At 43.5% G+C, this 18,814-nt stretch overlaps 1 protein-coding gene and 1 pseudogene across 1 annotated transcript in view; both read left to right on the top strand.

The window, feature by feature from the left end:
* LOC105499159 (tetratricopeptide repeat domain 13) overlaps positions 1-18,814 on the top strand; it is a 102,140-nt gene that overhangs the window by 75,724 nt on the left and 7,602 nt on the right. The window lies entirely within an intron of this gene.
* LOC112423153 (small nucleolar RNA U13) lies at positions 9,934-10,043 on the top strand (annotated as a pseudogene).

Raw genomic sequence — 18,814 nt, forward strand, 5'->3', positions numbered from 1 at the left:
CGTTCCAGAATGTTCTATGTGCTGCCAGTATGGTAGTCAGTAACCTCATGTGGCTACTGAGCACTTGAAACAGAACTGGTGTGCCTGAGGAGCTGAGTTTCACATTTAGTTTGATTAATTTAAATTCAAATAGCTGCATGTAGCTAGTGGTTATTATATTGGTCCATGCAGCCTACAGAGTTCCTAGTGAGACTTTAAAGGTTTTTGCACAGAGATGATCCAGAATGGTGGTCTCCCAGGGTAATTTAATATCATTTTGAATTTGTGGTTATAGACTTGCCTGAGTAGCTAAGCTCTTACTATGATCCGTTTTTATTCACAAGAGTTCTGATACCAGATGTGTGGAGTTTTCCCCTCACACCAACCAATTCTCCAGCTTTCCATATATCAGCTGGAGTGGGGAGGGATCCTGCAATTCACATCTGACACTAACTTCCTGTAGTTAAACAGACCCCAGAGGTTAAGGGCTAGTCTCACAAGACTGCCCCCTTTTCAGATGCCAATTGCAAGTCACTGCCTCCTGTACTCCTGACTGGCTATAAGTTGGGGGTTCCCATCACACCCTCCCACCTCATGTTTGATAATTTGCAAGAATGGCTCACACAATTCAGGGACACTCCTTACTTACTATTACTGATTTGTTATATCGGATACACATCAACAGTCAAATGGAAGGAGGTGCACAGGGCAAGGTATGGGGGCAGCATGGAGCTTCTATGCCCTCTCCAGGCCCACCACCCTCCCTCCACCTCGATGTGTTCACCAGCTAAAACCCCCAAACCTTTTCACTTAAGGTTTTTTATGGGGATTCCATTGCATAGGCATGGTTGATTAAATCATTGGCAGTTAGCTCAATTCTCAGCCCCTCTTTTCTCTCTGGAGGCTGGGGGTTAGGACTGAAAGTTCCTCTAATCACATGGTTAGTTTCTCTGGCCCCCAACCCCCATCCTCCAAGAGTCATCTCATCAGCATAAATTCAGGTATGATTAGAAGGTGCTTATTAATAACAAAAAACACTTCTCACCCTGATCACTCAGAAAATACCAAGAGTTTTACGAGCTCTGTGCCAGGAACTAGAGGGCAGAGATCAGATACAGCTTTCTTATTACCTCAGTATAACAGTTCTATTGATAAAATTGCTCCTGTGAATCAAGATGTTCAAACTTTTAAAAAACTAACTTGAAAAAATCTAGAGCAAAATTTGCTAGTACATTAAGAACTTTAGTGTGGAATTTCTTTGGTATAGAAATGAGGGACAAGAAACTGCCCTCCAACTCTGTGATCATTACTCTCTGATAATTTGCAAATATGGAATAAAATTGATATGCCTCAGAGGAGAGATGAGCAAAATCACCTAAAGAAACCCAGTGTATCCCAGACCAGCAAAATCTGAGGGTTCATGAATACCTCTTAAGATGTCTGTAATGGAGCCCATCATTCCTTCACTCAAAGTCTGTTCCTCCGCATGCTTCTCTGTGTCAGAAATGGCTCCCTCTTCACTCAGCAGCTTCTGCCAGACACCCAGGCGGCCTCTAGGGTCTACACTGCCCTCCTCCAGTTTTCAAATCATCACCATCCAGTCCGATCCTGTTTACCTCTAAGAATATCCCAGATCCATTCATGTCTAACTATCTCCATTATTACCCCCAGGCCCAAGCTACTTAAAGCTAAACTAATTAAAATTAAACTAAATCGAATGCTTGTTTCTGTCTCTCTAGCTGTCTTTCAAGTGCTCAGTAGCCACATGTGGCTAGCAGCTATCTGATTGGACAGAGCAGACGTGGGATAGCCCCATCACCACAGGACATCCCACTGAGCAGCACTGCTATCCTGAAAGCAAACAGCTCAACCCAACACACTGCTGTATCCCTGTGGTCTTAAGCAAGGGTCCAGGGGCTTTATGGGTCAAAACCACAGTGTTTGGTGGCAGCATGGGGGCACAAATGAGAGAAAGAAAAAAAACTTCTAGACTGGCTTAAAACGTTTCCTTCTGTTTTCTGATCCAAGGGGTCTGTGGTTAGGCCTGGGATCTCCAGCTTCACCTGAACCTCACGTGATTCACACAGAAGTGGTCCAGGAACCACACTCGAGAAACATCAAACTAGAATATCATGAAAATCTACCTCACTGTACCAGAGATTTTTTTTTTTTCTCCCTAACTGCCATCATGAAACCAAGTATGTTTTTGAATATTAGAGCTGTGATTAGATTTATAATAGTCCTTTTTGCTTCAAACTGTGTTCCCATAAATATAGAGTCCCTTTAGTTTTATATGTTGTAAACATAAATTTTACGAGTTAAACTAGTCTACAGAAAGTTGGATATACAAAATGAGATCACACTACACTGTGCTTAATTTTTAAAATTTACTTTTTTCAGTTAACACATAATGAATTATATGTCAATAAATATATTTGTAACATTTTAAGTTGGATATACAAATATATATGTAATTAAGTCTTGAACACAGGGAGCTTGGTTGAACAGAACTTGGTTCACAGGCTTCAATTCCTACTGGGAATAAAGAATTTAACTTGGGCCCATTCAAGGTGACTCAGACATGTGCAGTTTTAAATTGCCTTAAGTTCCCAGCCTCCTTGCCTTCGCCCTTCAGGGAACAGTCTGATTTCCTGAGCCTGTAGTCTCGGCCGCCCTCCGGCCTTTGCCCGGATCCTCCGCACCGAGATTTAGCTCGTGTTCCCTGTGCTAGGGTAGCAAGCCTTGGTCGGTCCAGCGTCTACTGTTGTTTGACCTCTACCCGCTCGGGTCCGCTGGCCAACAGCGCATGCGCTGCTGCTTCCGCCGCCTCTGTGCAGCAGACTTCTCTACCTCCAGAGCCCTGGGCTGCGGTACTGAGCATGCAGAACTAGGAGCAAGTGCCCTGCCATTGTGGAGGCCCCCCTTGGGCCCCCTACTCTATTCTATGACACACTGGGCTTGGGCTTCCCGCCACCTCTCGAGGGGTGGGGGGTTGCAACCGGATGCTTCTCTCCCCAGGGTTTGGGGCCCTTTGGGAGCTAATGTGTTTTAAGCACTTCCTGCGGCTGGCATTTTTCTTCTTCTTTTTTTTTTTTAATCCTGAAAACGGTGTCTCGCTCTGTCGCCCAATCTGGAGTGCAATGGCGCAATCTCAGCTCGCTGCAACCTCCACCTCTCGGGTTCAAGCGATTCTTCTGCCTCAGCCTCCCGAGTAGCTGGGACTACAGGCACCCGCCACTACGCCTGACTAATTTTTGTGTTTTTAGTAGAGACGGGGTTTCACCATGTTGGCCAGGATGGTCTCGATCTCCTGACCTCGTGATCCACCCACCTCGGCCTCCCAAAGTGCTGGGATTACAGGCGTGAGCCATGGCGCCTGGCCGATTTTTTTTAAGCTTTGTACATTGTTTTACTCATTTAATCCTTTGAAGAGGCCTGTGAGATAAGCACTAGTAGTATCCCCGCTTAGGTGACAAACGGGCTCAGGTAGGGGAAGTGACTTGCCTGCCATAGCTCTTGAATGTTGCCTAGGGTGCTTGCCATGCGAGGTTAAGTCCTCAGTGGAGAGTGGTGGTGGGGCCAGCGGGGATTTGACTGCCACATTCTTGGCCTTAAACAAATAAGCCCTTCTGTCAAGGAGCTTGATTGCTTTCAGCCATCTACCAGGTAGAAATGACACCGTATTACTCAAGGGGCTTCCAGCAGTCATCCATGGGGGGCCACGCGGATTGGCTTGTTGTATAACACAACTCTAGAGATAATGTCAGAATGAACAGATTTGTCAAGGCTTATGTATAAGCCCAACAAAAACTGGAAATTGTCACTTACTAGGATCAGAATTTAAAATAATACATATCTGTCCAAAAATAGATTCTGAATCAATGCATCTTTTAGTAGGCTTCTAATGCAAAGAACTAGAACAATTTTTATATGCAAATTAACTCCTCGAATTACCAGTTTGGTGTAGAAGTAACTTCTAAAGTGAATATAGCACTTTCTGTTTCAGGTAAGTACAAATGTTAACCATCCAGTTTCACAGCTGGATAAAAAAAAAAATACAACACGTAAGAAAAATATGAGTGGGAGAAGCAACTAACTGATCAAGTATACTTGTTTTATACAGATGCCTTTCAATGCTCATAGCACTTGAGAGCTAAGGAGTTCTCAGATCATCTAGTCAAGCTCCTGTAATTTGCCATCGAGGAAGCTGGGACAAAAAGAGGTTGAGTAGCTGCCCAAAGGTCAAACAGGGAATGCCACGGAGCTGGTGGTCAACCTAGGTAACCGTCATTGAGCGAAATGCACAAAAATACTTCAGACAGCTCCCCTGCCAGGACTTTGCTTGTTCAGCCTAAACAGCTCCTTCTGTGGCTCCTCCCACCTCTTCATACTCCTTAAAATGAAATAACTGTTCATAGTTAAACATAATAGTCCACATGTGTGGACTATTAATAAATAAAATCTTTTTACTGAAATACAACACACATATGAAAAATGCACATGTGTGTGCACATTGGTGAATCTTCACAAACCTAACATAACCAGCTTTGAGATCAAGAAACAGAACATTACCAGCACCCCAGAATGTATATAAACATATGTTTATATGAATAATGTATAAATATATGTATATGTATATGTATAAATATACATCACATATTTCATATAAACATATTCCATATAAACACAGCTACATACAGTAGCTCTCGAAGGCAGCTTTGTCACACTGTTGACCCAAGTCAACTAAAAATCTCTAACTTCAGTCTTCCCTAGCAGCTGTGTCTGTTAATAAAGCTTTACCATTTAATCTTACCTCCACCAAGTGTCATCTAATATCAGTCCATTCTTATAGCTGTTTTCTTTTGTATTATGAAATCTGATTTTCATCCAGTATATTATCACCCTGTTTATTTTGTGTCAGCCATAAGTGATTTCTGTTAAAATTAATCCAATAAGAAAAATCACCTTATCTCAGGCTTACTCCAGCCTTTACACCTCCAATCTTTTTTCCAGAAACACTCCTATCATTATAACAATTGATATTATATTTCTGTTTGTGATTTTAAAAATTATCATCTATGAACACTTCTATTTTAAGAGCCTTTACTTAAAAGTAAAATCTTGACTTTGTAATCCTTTTATTACAAGAACATTTTCATTAAAATAATCTTCATTCTTCTGTTCCTATGCTACTTGACCCTTCTACTTTCCCTTTCTGTATCTGTTACACTTCTTCTTACTCTGCCTTCAGGGCAGCTTTAACCAATACTCTGATTTTGGTAATGTGTGTGCCTAGGAGCACAGCTCTGGCCCTCCGAGTGAGATGCTAGCTTGGCCATTGAGCAGCCCAGTTCTGTGCTCCACATCCTTGGGAGACCAAGAATATTGAAATTACATGGGGGCACATTCCTTCCAAAAATTATTTGAGCAATTGAAATGCCTTAGATAAGGGGGGAAAAAACTTTTGTCAAGTTCTTCCCATCAGATAGTATAAATGCACTGGATTCTTACATAGTGACGTGCCTTTTTCCAGTAGTCCAGATTGTTTTTTTCTTTGCTTTGTTCCAATTCAAGAGGTTCTCATGAATTAACATGGACTAGGTGACAGTTGCACGAGATAACTTTAGATATGCAGGTCTAGCCACAACACGTAAAGCATGATGCCAGTTCTTTACACTGGCAACCAAATGGACATCAAATGCTAGAATTGCAAATAATTTTTATATTTAAAATTGAAATTATATTTTAAAAATAAAATTTAGATTTAAAGGTTTGATTTTTAATTTAATATTTGTAAACTATAATCTGCACACTGCCTTTAATTTTAATAGATCGTATTGAACACTTAAAAAATTTTTTAAAAACCAAGTTTAAAAATGTTTACATTTATTTAAATTTTTTGAAAATATATTAGATCTGGCATATTTTTACTACAATTACATCTTTTTAAAAATTCTTTTTAATCCATTACTGATGATAGAGCACAAATTCAGTAAAAATCTTGAATATAACCACATTAGTGATTTTGCTGAAATGAAGGCAAGAATGATACATTTTAAGGAATTAATGTGATTTTTGAATCATGCATATCTTTATTACTCTGGCTGATGTCAGAACCTATCGAGAACACCAGATGTGTAATAATGATTAAATTTGCTGGTCTTTGGCATTTTGCAAACTTTTGAATATGTTAAGCCTGTAGCTTTACACATGTTTCATATCCATTTTTTTCTTATGAAAGTACATTTATTAAAGTAAGAAGACAGGATATGTTTTATTTGACAATGGATTTATAACTTCCAAGTTTTTAGATATGTGATAGGTGGGTCCATTTATATTCTGGCCCTGGACCCTCAAAATGTTTCAGCTGTGCTGGATGTGGGCTCTGTCTCTCCTTTCTGCTCCTCTCTCCGTCTGCAAACCTGTTCTCCTGACATGGTGGGTGCAGGGCTACTACCAGTGTTCAGCTTTGCACCGGCGACCTAAAAACAGCCCATCCTTCGCAGTTCTCATCCCAGAATCTCAGGGAAAGGACTCGTGATTGGGCCAGCTTAGGTCAGGTGACCACTTGGACCAATCCAGACTGCCATAGGGTAGAGTCATATGATACTCCTTGTTTAAATCATAAAAGGGATGGTGATTTCTGGATTAACCATCCCTTCATTGTATATTATACTTTGGCAGAATGTAATTGCTTTATTTGAACAGACTTCTCTTTTAGTGGTTTCAAGTCATGCATTCACTTAATGTTTCTTTTCCTATTGTACATAATTTCCAGAGCTAAAACTTTCCAAACCTAGGTTACAAGGAAGACAGCCCTAAACCCCAATTTGCTCAGAACAATCCTGATTTATGCCTGCTGTCCCATTGTAATTATTAATAGTGCCACTTTCCATTCAAAAGTATCCTGGTTTGGATAATCATTCTTATGGTGCCCCTGACTGTAAGTGACCTTTTGTTTGGTGAGTGTGAAAGTTCACTTGTATCCCTGTTTGGTCCACATGGCACCTTCCTCCCAGACCCAGCAACTACTAGAGACCAAACTGTGTCCTAGATGTTGGAGATATAGTTGAGTAAGACAGTAACTGTTTCCAGAAGGAGCTCACAGTCCTAACAGCAGAAATTGTACAAATTATGTCATGATACAGCCTAAGAAGTCTGGGTAGGAACAGAAGAGCAGGGAGTAGCTCTGCCTGGGGAGACTGGGAAAGACCCCAGAGAGGATGCAACATTGGACCGGGTGACATGAACTTCCCAATTGTTGACTCTGGCATATTAGAATATACCTCTTATTTTTATTAGCTACATAATCCGAGGCTAAGATGTTTGTTATTCATAAAGCTCACAGAAGATTACTGACTTGGGAGAACCCATCAGGGATGCCTTTAGGACAACGAAATCAGGCCACTTCATCCCCAGGTTGAGTCTTGGAGTAGGCGTCTCAGGTATGCATGCATGTATCAGGAGAAAGGAGGGGGAAGTGCTTGTGCCATGTGTGAACACCAGAACGTCCTCAAGTCCCTGGCAGAGGGAACTGCAGGATTCCAGAATCAGGACTCCCTGATGCTCTAGAAAGAGCTAGAGTAATGACCAGCTGTAGAGTATTCAGTCAGGACACGTGGGCTCCAAAACCAACCCTGCCGCCTACCACCAAGCAAAGCATTTAATCTCTCTGGCCTTACTTTACCTGGAAAAGGAAAGCGTGAAACTACGTCATCTACAGTGTTTTATCGGCTTTACAGTTTTGATAGGTTGTATAGTGGGCCAATTACAAATTCTTAAGTTTTCTCTAACTTACTAGCCAATTTGAGAAGATTCAGAAAAACCAGAGCTCATTTAAAATAGTTTTTCCTTTTTCATGCTTTTGATATAACCAAGGCTTTTATACTGATAAAGACTTATCAAAGGATCTCTGCATTTTGAATCCCATGTGGGAGATGTAGGGATAATTAGAGAAACCAGCCAAGAAACGCTGGCCAGTACAGGCACAGTGCCTCATCCCTGTAATCCCAGCACTTTGGGAGGCCGAGGTGGGAAGATTGTTTGAGCCCAGGAGTTCAAGAGCAGCCTGGGCAGCATAGCAAGACCCTGTCTCTACAAAAAATTAAAAAACTATGCAGGCATGGTTGTGCATGCCTGTAGTCCCAGCTACTTGGGAGACTGAGGTGGGAGGATCACCTGAGCTCAAGAGTTTGAGGTTGCCATGAGTTATGGTCACGCCACTACACTCCAACCTGTGTGGCAGAGCAAGATCATGTCTCAAAGCAAACAAACAAACAAACACATAAAAACTGGCCAGTAGAATAATACGGTTTCTGGCTCTTGCTTTCCCCATACCAGACTGTCTTGGTCACAAGGGCTGGAATAATTTCATAATGTAAACTTTGCTGTTTTTTCCTGCCTCCTTAGAGTAAAAAAACAAAACTCAGAAGCACTCTCAGGAAAGCCTTTCAAATTCCTTTTTGTTCTCTGGCTCCCAGTGACAAATACTTACTCTGTCTTTAATGTCAAAAGCTGGAGTCATAGCTTTGCACTATTTGATCCCTCCAGAAGCACAGCTGGGAGAGCAGCTGTCCCTGCAGAGCTGCTTCCTCTTGCTTGTTGGTAGAGCTACGATCTGCTTTGTCTAGGATTTCTTTCTGCTGGATCTCTCACTCCTCTCTCTCTCCACTTTCTCCTGCCCCAACCCAAGTTAAACAGCTCTTATGTGTTTATTGGCCACTTGTATTTCTTTTCTTTTTTATTATTTATTTATTTATTATTATTATTTTGAGATGGAATCTTGCTCTGTCAGCAGGCTGGAGTGCAGTGGCGCAATCTTGGCTCACTGCAACCTCCGCCTCCAGAGTAGCTGGGCCTAGGGGTGCACGCCACCATGTCCAGCTAATTTTTTGTATGTTTAGTAGAGACAGGGCTTCACCATGTTGGCCAGGATGGTCTCGATCTCTTGACCTGGTGATCTGCCTGCCTCGGCCTCCCAAAGTGCTGGGATTACAAGTGTGAGCACCACGCCTGGCCTTCTTTTTTTATTTTTTGGAATCAGGGTCTGTAGCCAAGGCTGGAGTGCCATGGCATGATCATTACTCACTGCAACCTTGAACTCCTAGGCTCAGACGATCCTCTTGCCTCAGCCTCCCGAGTAGCTGGGACTACAGGCATATGCCATCACACCTAGTTATTTTTTAAAAACTTTTTGTAGAGATGGGGTCTTGCTCTTTTGCCCAGGTTGATGTCCAACTCTGGCTACAAGCAATCCTCCTGCCTCGGCATCCTGAGTAGCTGGAATTACAGGCATGCACCACCACACACAGTGACAGGGTTTGAATGTGTGTCTCCTCCAAATCTCACGTTGAAATGTGATCTCCAGTAAGTTGGAGATGGGATCCAGTGGGAGGTGTTTGGGTCCTGGGGATGGGTCCCTCATGCGTGGGTTGGTGCCCTTCCGGTGGTAATGAGTGACTTCTCGCTTTCTTTGTTCACATGAGAGCTGGCTGGTTGTTTAAAGGAGCCTCTCATCTCCTCCTCCTCCCTTCTGTCTTGCTCCCTCTCTCATCATACGAAGTGCTTGCTCCCTCTTTGCTTTCTGCCATGACTGGAAGCTTCCTGAGGCCTCACTGGAAGCAGATGCCAGCACTGTGTGTCTTGTACAGCCTGCAGAACCATGAGCCAGATAAGCCTCTTTTCTTTATAAATTACTCAGCCTCAGGTATTCCTTTATAGAAATGCAAAATGTATTAATATACCCAGCTAAGTTTTACAACAATTTTTTAGAGATGAAGTCTCACTATGATGCCCGTTCTGGTCTTAGAACTGCTGGCCTCAAGCAGTCCTCCCACCTCAGCTTCCTGAGTAGCTGGGATTACATGCACAAGCCACCAGCTTGTATTTCTTTGTTGAACTGTCTTCATGATCTTCAGCTGTTGCTTTCAATGTATTAAGAAAGATTTGAAACACATTATTTTGTGGTTCATAAATGTGAAACACACTTAAGGTTTTTCATGCTCATGTGTGAGATATCCCTCCCTCAAACCTTGTGACAATGTTGGCACATTACCTGTCGGACATGAGAAGGAAAAAGAGAAATATTTGAAACACACAAAGAATATAAATAATGATACACAAAAGCTATGTGAAGGAAGCAAGCTTCACCAATGCAGCTGGAGCCCTCCGTGCACTCTCCCCTGATTCCCTGCCATCCCCAAAAGGTAACTGTGGCCCTAAGTTTTGAGATCACATGGCCCATCCATCTTTTTATAATTTCACCATAGATGTTTGTTTCTCTACCATTTCCTTGTGCTTATGGATGTATCTGTAGCAATTTGCATCATTAGGAAACATCCTCTAGAGTCACACTTACGATAAAATAGCTTAACCACTATAGCTCACTACTGATGCTAAAGACCACAGGCTCTTCAGCTCCCCCATGTAATGGGAATTAACACGGGGCCAAGCAGATTTCCCAGACATGGCTTTATTTTGGGGCTTGTACTCCAGTAGAAGCGAGACAGTGAAGGTGCAAGGATTCTCCAGGTAGCTCACTGGGAAGAGCTGGTAGGACTTTTTGTAATCAGTCAAAGCATGGGACTTGGCATCAGGGGTAGGGTGTGCAGGCTGGGCTGGGCAAGGCACGTGAGGGGAAGGGCGTGCAGGTCAGTGCACCCTACCTGGTTGTGATGGCAGGGGCTACCTGGTAGTCTGGCCAGTAGCAACAAGGCTGTACATCAGGTTTTCAGCATTCCTTTCTGGGGTGGGACATTCGGGAACCTTGGTTCAATATTTGGATCTCCTAAGGTCAGTTTCTGGAATTCTTTAAGTAAAAGGCATAAGCATTATGACAGCACAGAAGAACGCTATAAAATGGCTATTTTCCCTGTATGACTAAAGCCTCGGTGTTGGCAGGCATAGTGTCAGTGAGGTAGTGGTGTGGGTTTTGTGATCAATGGGACGAGAGAAGAAGAAAAAAGAGAAAGCATGTGAAGGAGGAGCCACAGCCCACTTTTATTCTATCCCACTTACTCTAGTTTTATTGTTTTTTAAAATTTTCACTATGTTGTCCAGACTGGGGGATGGTGGTTATAGCGGTTATTGACAGGCACAATCCCACTATTGATCAGCACAGGAGTTTTGACCCGTTCTGCTTCCAACCTGGGCCAGTGCACCCCTCCTTAACCTGGATGACTGGGTGACCCCTGCTCCCAGGAATTCCCTGGTACTGAACTTAGTACAGACACCGAATCTGCATAGCACATTCCAGCCCAGAATGCCTGGGCTCAAGCGATCCTCCCGCATCAGCCTCCTGAGTCACTGGGCCTACAGGCACACCCAGCCTTCTATTTCTTTCAATCATTTGAAAAAATGATTAGCTCATTTTTTTGTTTAGGAAAAACAAAAATAGCTCATTTTTTTTTGTTTAGGAAAAAGCATATTGGTGACTGGCAAAAAGATGATTCTCAGACCATCACATAGGAGACAGGAGTCATGGTGTCTATGTAACAGAGATGAGAAACAGATTCTGCTATGAAAACCTTTCTCTACACTCTTTTTTCAATGTTACAAGTGTCTTTCCAATACAAGAAAAAGAAGAAGGAATGAGACAGTATACGGAGCACTGACTACATAAGCCTGTCTTTTTCCAGCTCATTCATTCATCCCATCTATCCAACTAATAAATGTTTATGGAGAACCCACCATAAGTGCCTGGCGCCGAGCTAAATGCTGGGGAACAAGAATGAGAAAGACACAGTCTCTGCCCACTCATAGCCAAATTAGGAAACAGACAAATAATAATAATGAAAACAATAATGATAGCTCCTGGTTGGTGAGCACTTACTATTTGCGAGGCACTTGCTAAGCATTTATTTATGTTATCTCGTTGAATCTTCGTGTGATATGCATGGAATGGGAAATAAAACAATACCTGTGGGCAAATGGAGGAAGAGAAAACATAAGAAAATGACCTGAGGTTGAATGGTGGGGCTGGGATTTGAACCTAGGCAGTCCGACTCCAGAGCCTGGGTCTTTACCAGCTTCACCTACTGCAGAAGAAATGAATAATTATGATCGAGTGAGATAAGAGCTGGGACACAGGGGCAGAGGGACCGCGGGGCACTGACATCCTGCAATCCTTCTTTGAAAGTGCAATCTTAGCTCCCTGCAGCCTCGAACTTCTGGGCTCAAGCAATCCTCCCGCATCAGCCTCCCAAGTAGGGAGGACTACAGGCATGCACCACCATGCCAGGCTAAATTTAAAATTTTTTTTTGAATACAGATGAGGCTTGTCATGTTGTCCAGGATGGTTTTGAACTCCTAGGCTCAAGCTATCCTCCTACCTCGGCCTCCCAGAGTGCTTGGATTATAGGTATAAGCCACCATGCCCAGCTTAGTATACTTTTGTTAGTTTTGTGTTACAGCATTATAAATAAGCTAGTCATAAAACCTGAGGGAAAAGGCATCCACCAACTTGGTAACTTAGGGCCACAGAGAGATCACTGATGTCAAATAGGGTGGTTCTTTGCCAGGTGTCACTTGGCGGATCCCTGAGGGGCTGCAGAGCGACAGAGGAATTTCTCTTTTAAAAATGACGTGAGGGGCCAGGTGTGGTGGCTCACGCCTCTAATCCCAGCACTTTGGGAGGCCAAGGCGAGTGGATCCCTTGAGGTCAGGAGTTGGAGACCCACATGGGCAACACGGCAACACTCCGTCTTCTACTAAAAATACAAAAATTAGCCAGGCATGGTGGCACGCACCTGTAATCCCACCCAGCTACTTGGGAGGCTGAGGCACAAGAATCGCTGGAACCCAGGAGGCAGAGGTTGCAGTGAGCCGAGATCGTGCCGCTGAATTCCAGCCTGGGTGACATAGCAAGACTTCGTCTCAAAAAAAACCAAAACAAAACAAAACAAAAAAACCAAAAAGTGACTTGAGGAAAGCAGCCAGAGTTGTATGGTCCAGCCAGACTTTAGGACTATTGCCTTGGTGTAGTGTCAAAGTGCCCAGCTTCTCAACAAACAGCTGGTTAGAAATCGTGAGAAGCTAAAGACGGCAAATTAACAAAAGAGCAAATCATGGAAGGTTTGAGTATGAGGACTTGTGAACAATGGGGAAATAACTTCTGTTATCCATACTATGGGGTGTGGCTACAAACCCCTCAGAAAAAGAATGAGGATAAACTTCCTGCAGAAAGCCCCTTCCACTTTCTTCATGCTTCAGTCCTTTTCTGGACAGACCTCTTACCAGGAAGTAAGGATTTAACATTTAGTTGCTGACATGAGTTTAGATGATGGCAACAGATCCCTAAGTCTACCTCCTCCTCACAAATGGGCTTGGATTACTGCAATTTACAGGAACTGTTCTCTGTTTCAAATTAGTCAGAAAAATTACCCTAGCCTCAGCCTCTCAAAAGGAAAATTGCACTTGTACTCAGGTCCCGTGCCTATGCGCATCAACTATGATGGAGAGCACGCACCCAGCCCTGTAAATCCAAGTTAAGTCTCTGCTGATACCTGGCAAATACTTGTGGATACACTTGCTTCTTTCTCTTTGGTAGCAATCAACATTAAACAGTGGACTCTCTTCCAAGCAGGAACCATATCCAGAAGGCTCCTCTGTGCCAAAATTCAAGACGTTTAAAATGCAGAGATGATTTTTCTGGAAATAGGTTTCAAAATCCTTAAAAATGTTCACTCCTTTATTATTAGGTAGAACTCTTTGGGTGGCAAGAAACCTATTCAAGCTAACTTAGGCAAAAGGAGTGCATTTCCTGCAATGGCACAGCCTGGCCTCAGGCAAGGACAGGAGGTGGATGTCTGTGGAGAAGCCAGGAACTTTGAGTCTCTCCCTCAAAATCACGTTTCAAAAGAATAGGATTCTCTCTCTTTTTCTCTTTCACTCCCTGCTGCGTAGAGATTGTCTGGCCTGTCTCTGAGTCGCAGTTTCAGGTTCCTAAGTAAAGTCCTCTAATTGGCCCTGGCCTGTTCCAAGAGAGACAGGGTTGCATGGTACAAAACCAGCGGCGGTCACACACTGAGGAGAGGGAGGTAGAGTTCTAGGAAAGGTGGGTTTTCCTAAGGGTCTTCCTTCTGGTGTCTGTAAAAGCCCCCAAATATAGGTTCGATTAAATAAATTATGTATCCTTTTATTTGGAATACTATATGGCATTTAAGTAGAATATTTAACAAAGTTAGAAAAATGTTCATAATATTGTTGATTGAAAGGGGAAAGTTATAGTGTAATATTTATTTTTATTATAGAAGGATAACTTTCTTATATAAAAAGAATTGTATTATTATTTTTTGTATATATACAAGCATGTGGAGAAAAGACCAGAGTGTATATAATAGAACGTTTGCAAAATTATATTTTATTTGTGTCTTCTCCATTTTGCACTTTTTTTTTTTTTTGAGATGGAGTCTCGCTCTGTCACCAGGCTGGAGTGCAGTGGCGCAATCTGAGCTCATTGCAAACTCCGCCTCCCAGGTTCAAGTGATTCTCCTGCCCCAGCTTCCTGATTAGCTGGGAGTACAGGCGCCCACCACCACACCCGGCTAATTTTTGTATTTTTAGTAGAGATGGGGTTTCACCATGTTGGGCAGGATGGGCTCGATCTCTTGACCTGGTGATCCACCCACCTGGCCTCCCAAAGTGCTGAGATTACAGGCATGAGACACCATGCCCGGCCTATTTTCCACATTTTTAATGACATTTATTATTTTGATCATCAGAACAAAGTTAATTTTTAAATTAACTGACAAAATTATCTGAGATGGAAGAAAACTCATAACTTATGTTCTGAATTTGATATTTTATAATTTTTGTTTTTAATCTGAAGAGACAGGATCTTGCTGTCACTCAGGCTGGAGTGCAGTGGCACGATCACCGCTCACTTCAGCCTCCAACTCCTGGGCTCAAGTGATCCTCTTGCCTCAGCCTCCCAAAGTGCTGGGATTACAAGTGTGAGCCACCGCACCTGGCAAGTACTTTAATTTCTGAAGACAACATGCAAACGAATGCAATAAAGGTTACCTAAATAAGTGCCTCTTTTTAGAAATAGTCTGGAGAAAATAATTCAATACCTCTTATTTATAGTTTTGTAATGTTCTTTTTAAATGCTTCTTACAATATATTGAAAGTTAAGATCTTTCAAGGAAAGATTTTGAAAGGTGTCCTGGTCTGAAGTCATTATGTTTTAGAATCACGTTTTTAAAACATCTTAAAAAGCCGTGTCTTTAGTATTCGGTGCAAAATTTAAACATTGCCTGCAATTGTGGAATAACAATAATCCTAGTGATAGACATGATTGAAAAAGGTGGCCGGGTCCAAAAGAGAAACTTCTTTCGGGGAAAATGGCCATCCCATCGTTCTACATAAACTGCCAGTTTTTCTTTAGCGTGAAGTGAGAGGCTTGAGGACAGGGAAGCATCCGAAGGGAGTTTCTTAGTTGGTCATTTCCTAGCAGAGAGGTTGAGTTAGGTGCTTCTCCCTTGATATGGTTCGGATCTGTGACCCTGTCCGAATCTCATGTTGAGTTGTAACCCGTGTTGGAGGTGGGTGGGGTCTGGTGAGCGGTGATTGGCTCATGGGGACCGTTTCCCGGGGTTTAGCACTACCCCGCCTCTTGTTACTGACATCCGGCTGTTTGAAGATGCGTGGCCCCTCCTCCTTTTCTCTGCTTGCTCCGGGTCTGGCCTGACTTGCTTCACCTTCCATTACTTTCCTGAGGCCTCCCCCAGCCATGCTTCCCGGGCAGCCTGCAGATCCATGAGCCAATTCAGCCTCTTTTCTTCGTAAATTACCCAGGCTCAGGCGTTTATTTATAGCTGTTTGAGAATGGACTAATAAATACATCCCCTTACTTAGCCAGCCCTTGAAGTTTCAAAAACGAGGATCAAGCCGTGCCTGGGAGCATCCTTTAAGACGTTTGGACATAGGTTTTACTTGGAGTCTGGGAGATATGACCGAATCTGGAAGTCAAAGGAAAAAAAGCCAAGGTGAATCAGACAATTGTGTTATCAAATCTCAGGAGAGACGACTAGCGTGTCAACACCAGGGCAGAGCTTCCAGATGCTTCTAGAAGCCTTTCCCACCAGCTACCATCAGTTTCACTCAAACTGTTACCCATTCCCACGTCTACTGGTAGTGGAACCTGCTCCGGCATTGCCTTCCGCTCATTTCTACCTTAGCCTCTGATCTGACCCCTCCCTCTCCTCTGTCCATGGACCTAGCCTTCCCCTGGCTTCTGCTCTCTTCTGGCTGCTTTTTTGTTGACTGTCTTTTTTTTTTTTTTTTCTTGCTTCCCTGCTCTGGATTGCTTGATCTCAGGCTTGATTCAGAAAGAAGTCATACGTAATAAGACAAAGTGATAACGATTTTAAAAAGCAACATCAAAGTTGCTTTAGGAAAGCCAAAAGGCCCCAATTATTTCCACCCGAGGTGGATAGCTGTGCGGCGGCTATACAGAGGAGGTGTGGAGAATGTGGGACCGCAGAGGCGGAGTAGAAATGTGCCAGGTAGCAAAGGACCTTCCCAGCAGAGGCAAAGTTGGTAGAAAATGTTCAGAGAGGTGAAAGTGCCTAGTGTGCTTGGGATGGCTTGCAGATGCGGCTGGAAAGGGAGTGTGGGGCAGAGGGGCTGGTCTTGCCTTCATCTTCAGGAATTTGGACTTCATTCTCTGTATGTAGATTGTAAAGCATAGGAATGACTTGACTAGAATTAGGAAGATCATTTGCCTTCAACACCAAGGATGGCTTAAAAGAAGGCAGGTTTTGCTCCTGCCCCTGATGTGGTTCCTCTCTGCAGCCTTAGCCCTCTCATGCCTCAGTACCATCCTTAACTGGGACCGCATTCCATGGTTCTGTTCTAGGTCTCTCTCTCTCTCTCTCTTTTTGAGACAGTCTCGCTCTTGTCGCCCACGCTGGAGTGCAATGGCGTGATCTCGGCTGACTGCAAACTCCGCCTCCCGGGTTCAAGTAATTCTCCTGCCTCAGCCTCCCAAGTAGCTGGGATTACAGGCTCTTGTGATCAGGCCCGGCTAATTTTTTGTATTTTTAGCAGAGACAGGGTTTCACCATGTTGGCCCGGCTGGCCTCAAACTCCTGACCTCAGGTGATCCACCTGCCTCAGCATCCCAAAGTGCTGGGATTATAGGCATGAGCCATCAAGCCTGGCCAGGTCTCTCTTGTTTCAATTCTTTCACTGACTGTATCTGTTCTCATGGTTTCAACCATCATCCCTGCACCATTTCTAGTGCTGTCCTCCCTGCCAGCTCTAGCCTTACATTTCTAGTTGGCTTCGAATCCTCTGTACCTACATCGATCACCAGCTCCTCAAACTCAAATTGTGTGCAGCTAGACTCTTCAAATCCTTCCCTCCAAAATCAGTTCTTCCTCCCGACTCATTTCTGCTCTTTGTTTCACCATTCTTCAAGTTATCCAAGCTTAAAACTTGACAGCGGTGACCTCTTCCCTTTCTTTGACTCTCATCGTTAACCCATGTCCAAGCTCTGTCAAGTATTTCTTTGTGGTATCTGACACCTGCACGTTCCCAGACCTACAACCACCATCCTACTTGAGACCTGTTCCTTGTTATAGAAGCAACAGCCTCTTACCTGGTCTCCTGTCCCTGGTAGCTCTCCTGGATCATCCTATTTTGGTATAGTTTCTAAAAAACTGTTCTGATTATATAGGGTCATGTATAAGGTAATATTGAGCATAATCAAAATTACCCTTAAAAGTCTTTTAAGGAAGGCTGGGCATGGTGGCTCATGCCTGTAATCCCAGCACTTTGGGAGGCCGAGGTGGGCTGATCACTTGAGGTCAGGAGTTCCAGACCAGCCTGGGAAACATGGTGAAACTCCATCTTTACTAAAAATACAACAACAACAACAAAAAGAAATCAGCTGGGCATGGTGGCACATGCCTGTAATCCCAGCTACTTGGGAGGCTGAAGCAGGAGAATCACTTGAACCTGGGAGGTGGAGGCTGTAGTGAGCTGAGATCGTGCCATTGCACTCCAGCCTGGGGGACAGAGTGACTCCATCTCCAAAAAAAAAAAAAAAAAGAAAAAGAAAAAGAAAAATCTCTTAAGAAGATGCTATATTAAAATCTAACAAACTATGTCTCCTGAAATCCCACAACAACAAAATGCATTTCTTAGCTGAGCACGGTGGCATGTACCTGCAGTCCAAGCTGCTCAGGGGGCTGAGGTAGGAGGACAGCTTGAGGCCAGGAGTTCCAGGCTGTAGTGCGCTCCGTTTGGACCTGTGAATAGCCACTGTGCTCCAGCATGGACAATACAGCACGACCTCATCTCTAAGAAAAAACAAAAAAGACACATTTGTTGTCTCCAGCAGGGGAATAGATTGTGCTTTCTTCTGTCAAATGCCAGATAATGTAACTGACTTGCATTTAGAAGGCATTTTTGGAAAAAAAGATGTATTTTTAACACTCCCTCCATGTAAGGCAAACAAGAGCTGAAATCGACGAAGAGACTAACAGCAGATTTGTATGTCCTTACCCATGCTCACCTCAGGCATGAGCTTTTGCAAAGTTCTTCTGTCCCTCTCCTTTAAAAAACAATTATCAGGCTGGGCACAGTGGCTCGCACCTGTAATCCCAGCAATTTGGGAGGCTGAGGTGGGTGAATCACCTGAGGTCAGGAGTTCGAGACCAGCCTGGCCAACATGGTGAAACCCTGTCTCTACTAAAAATACAAAAACTAGCCAGGTGTGCTGTCAGGTACCTGTAATCCCAGCTACTCAGGAGGCTGAAGCAGGATAATCGCCTGAACCAGGGCGGTAAAGGTTGCAGTGAGCCGAGATTGGCCACCAGACTCCAGCCTG

Source organism: Macaca nemestrina, chromosome 1 (assembly GCF_043159975.1).
Source record: "Macaca nemestrina isolate mMacNem1 chromosome 1, mMacNem.hap1, whole genome shotgun sequence".
Lineage (NCBI taxonomy): Eukaryota > Metazoa > Chordata > Mammalia > Primates > Cercopithecidae > Macaca > Macaca nemestrina.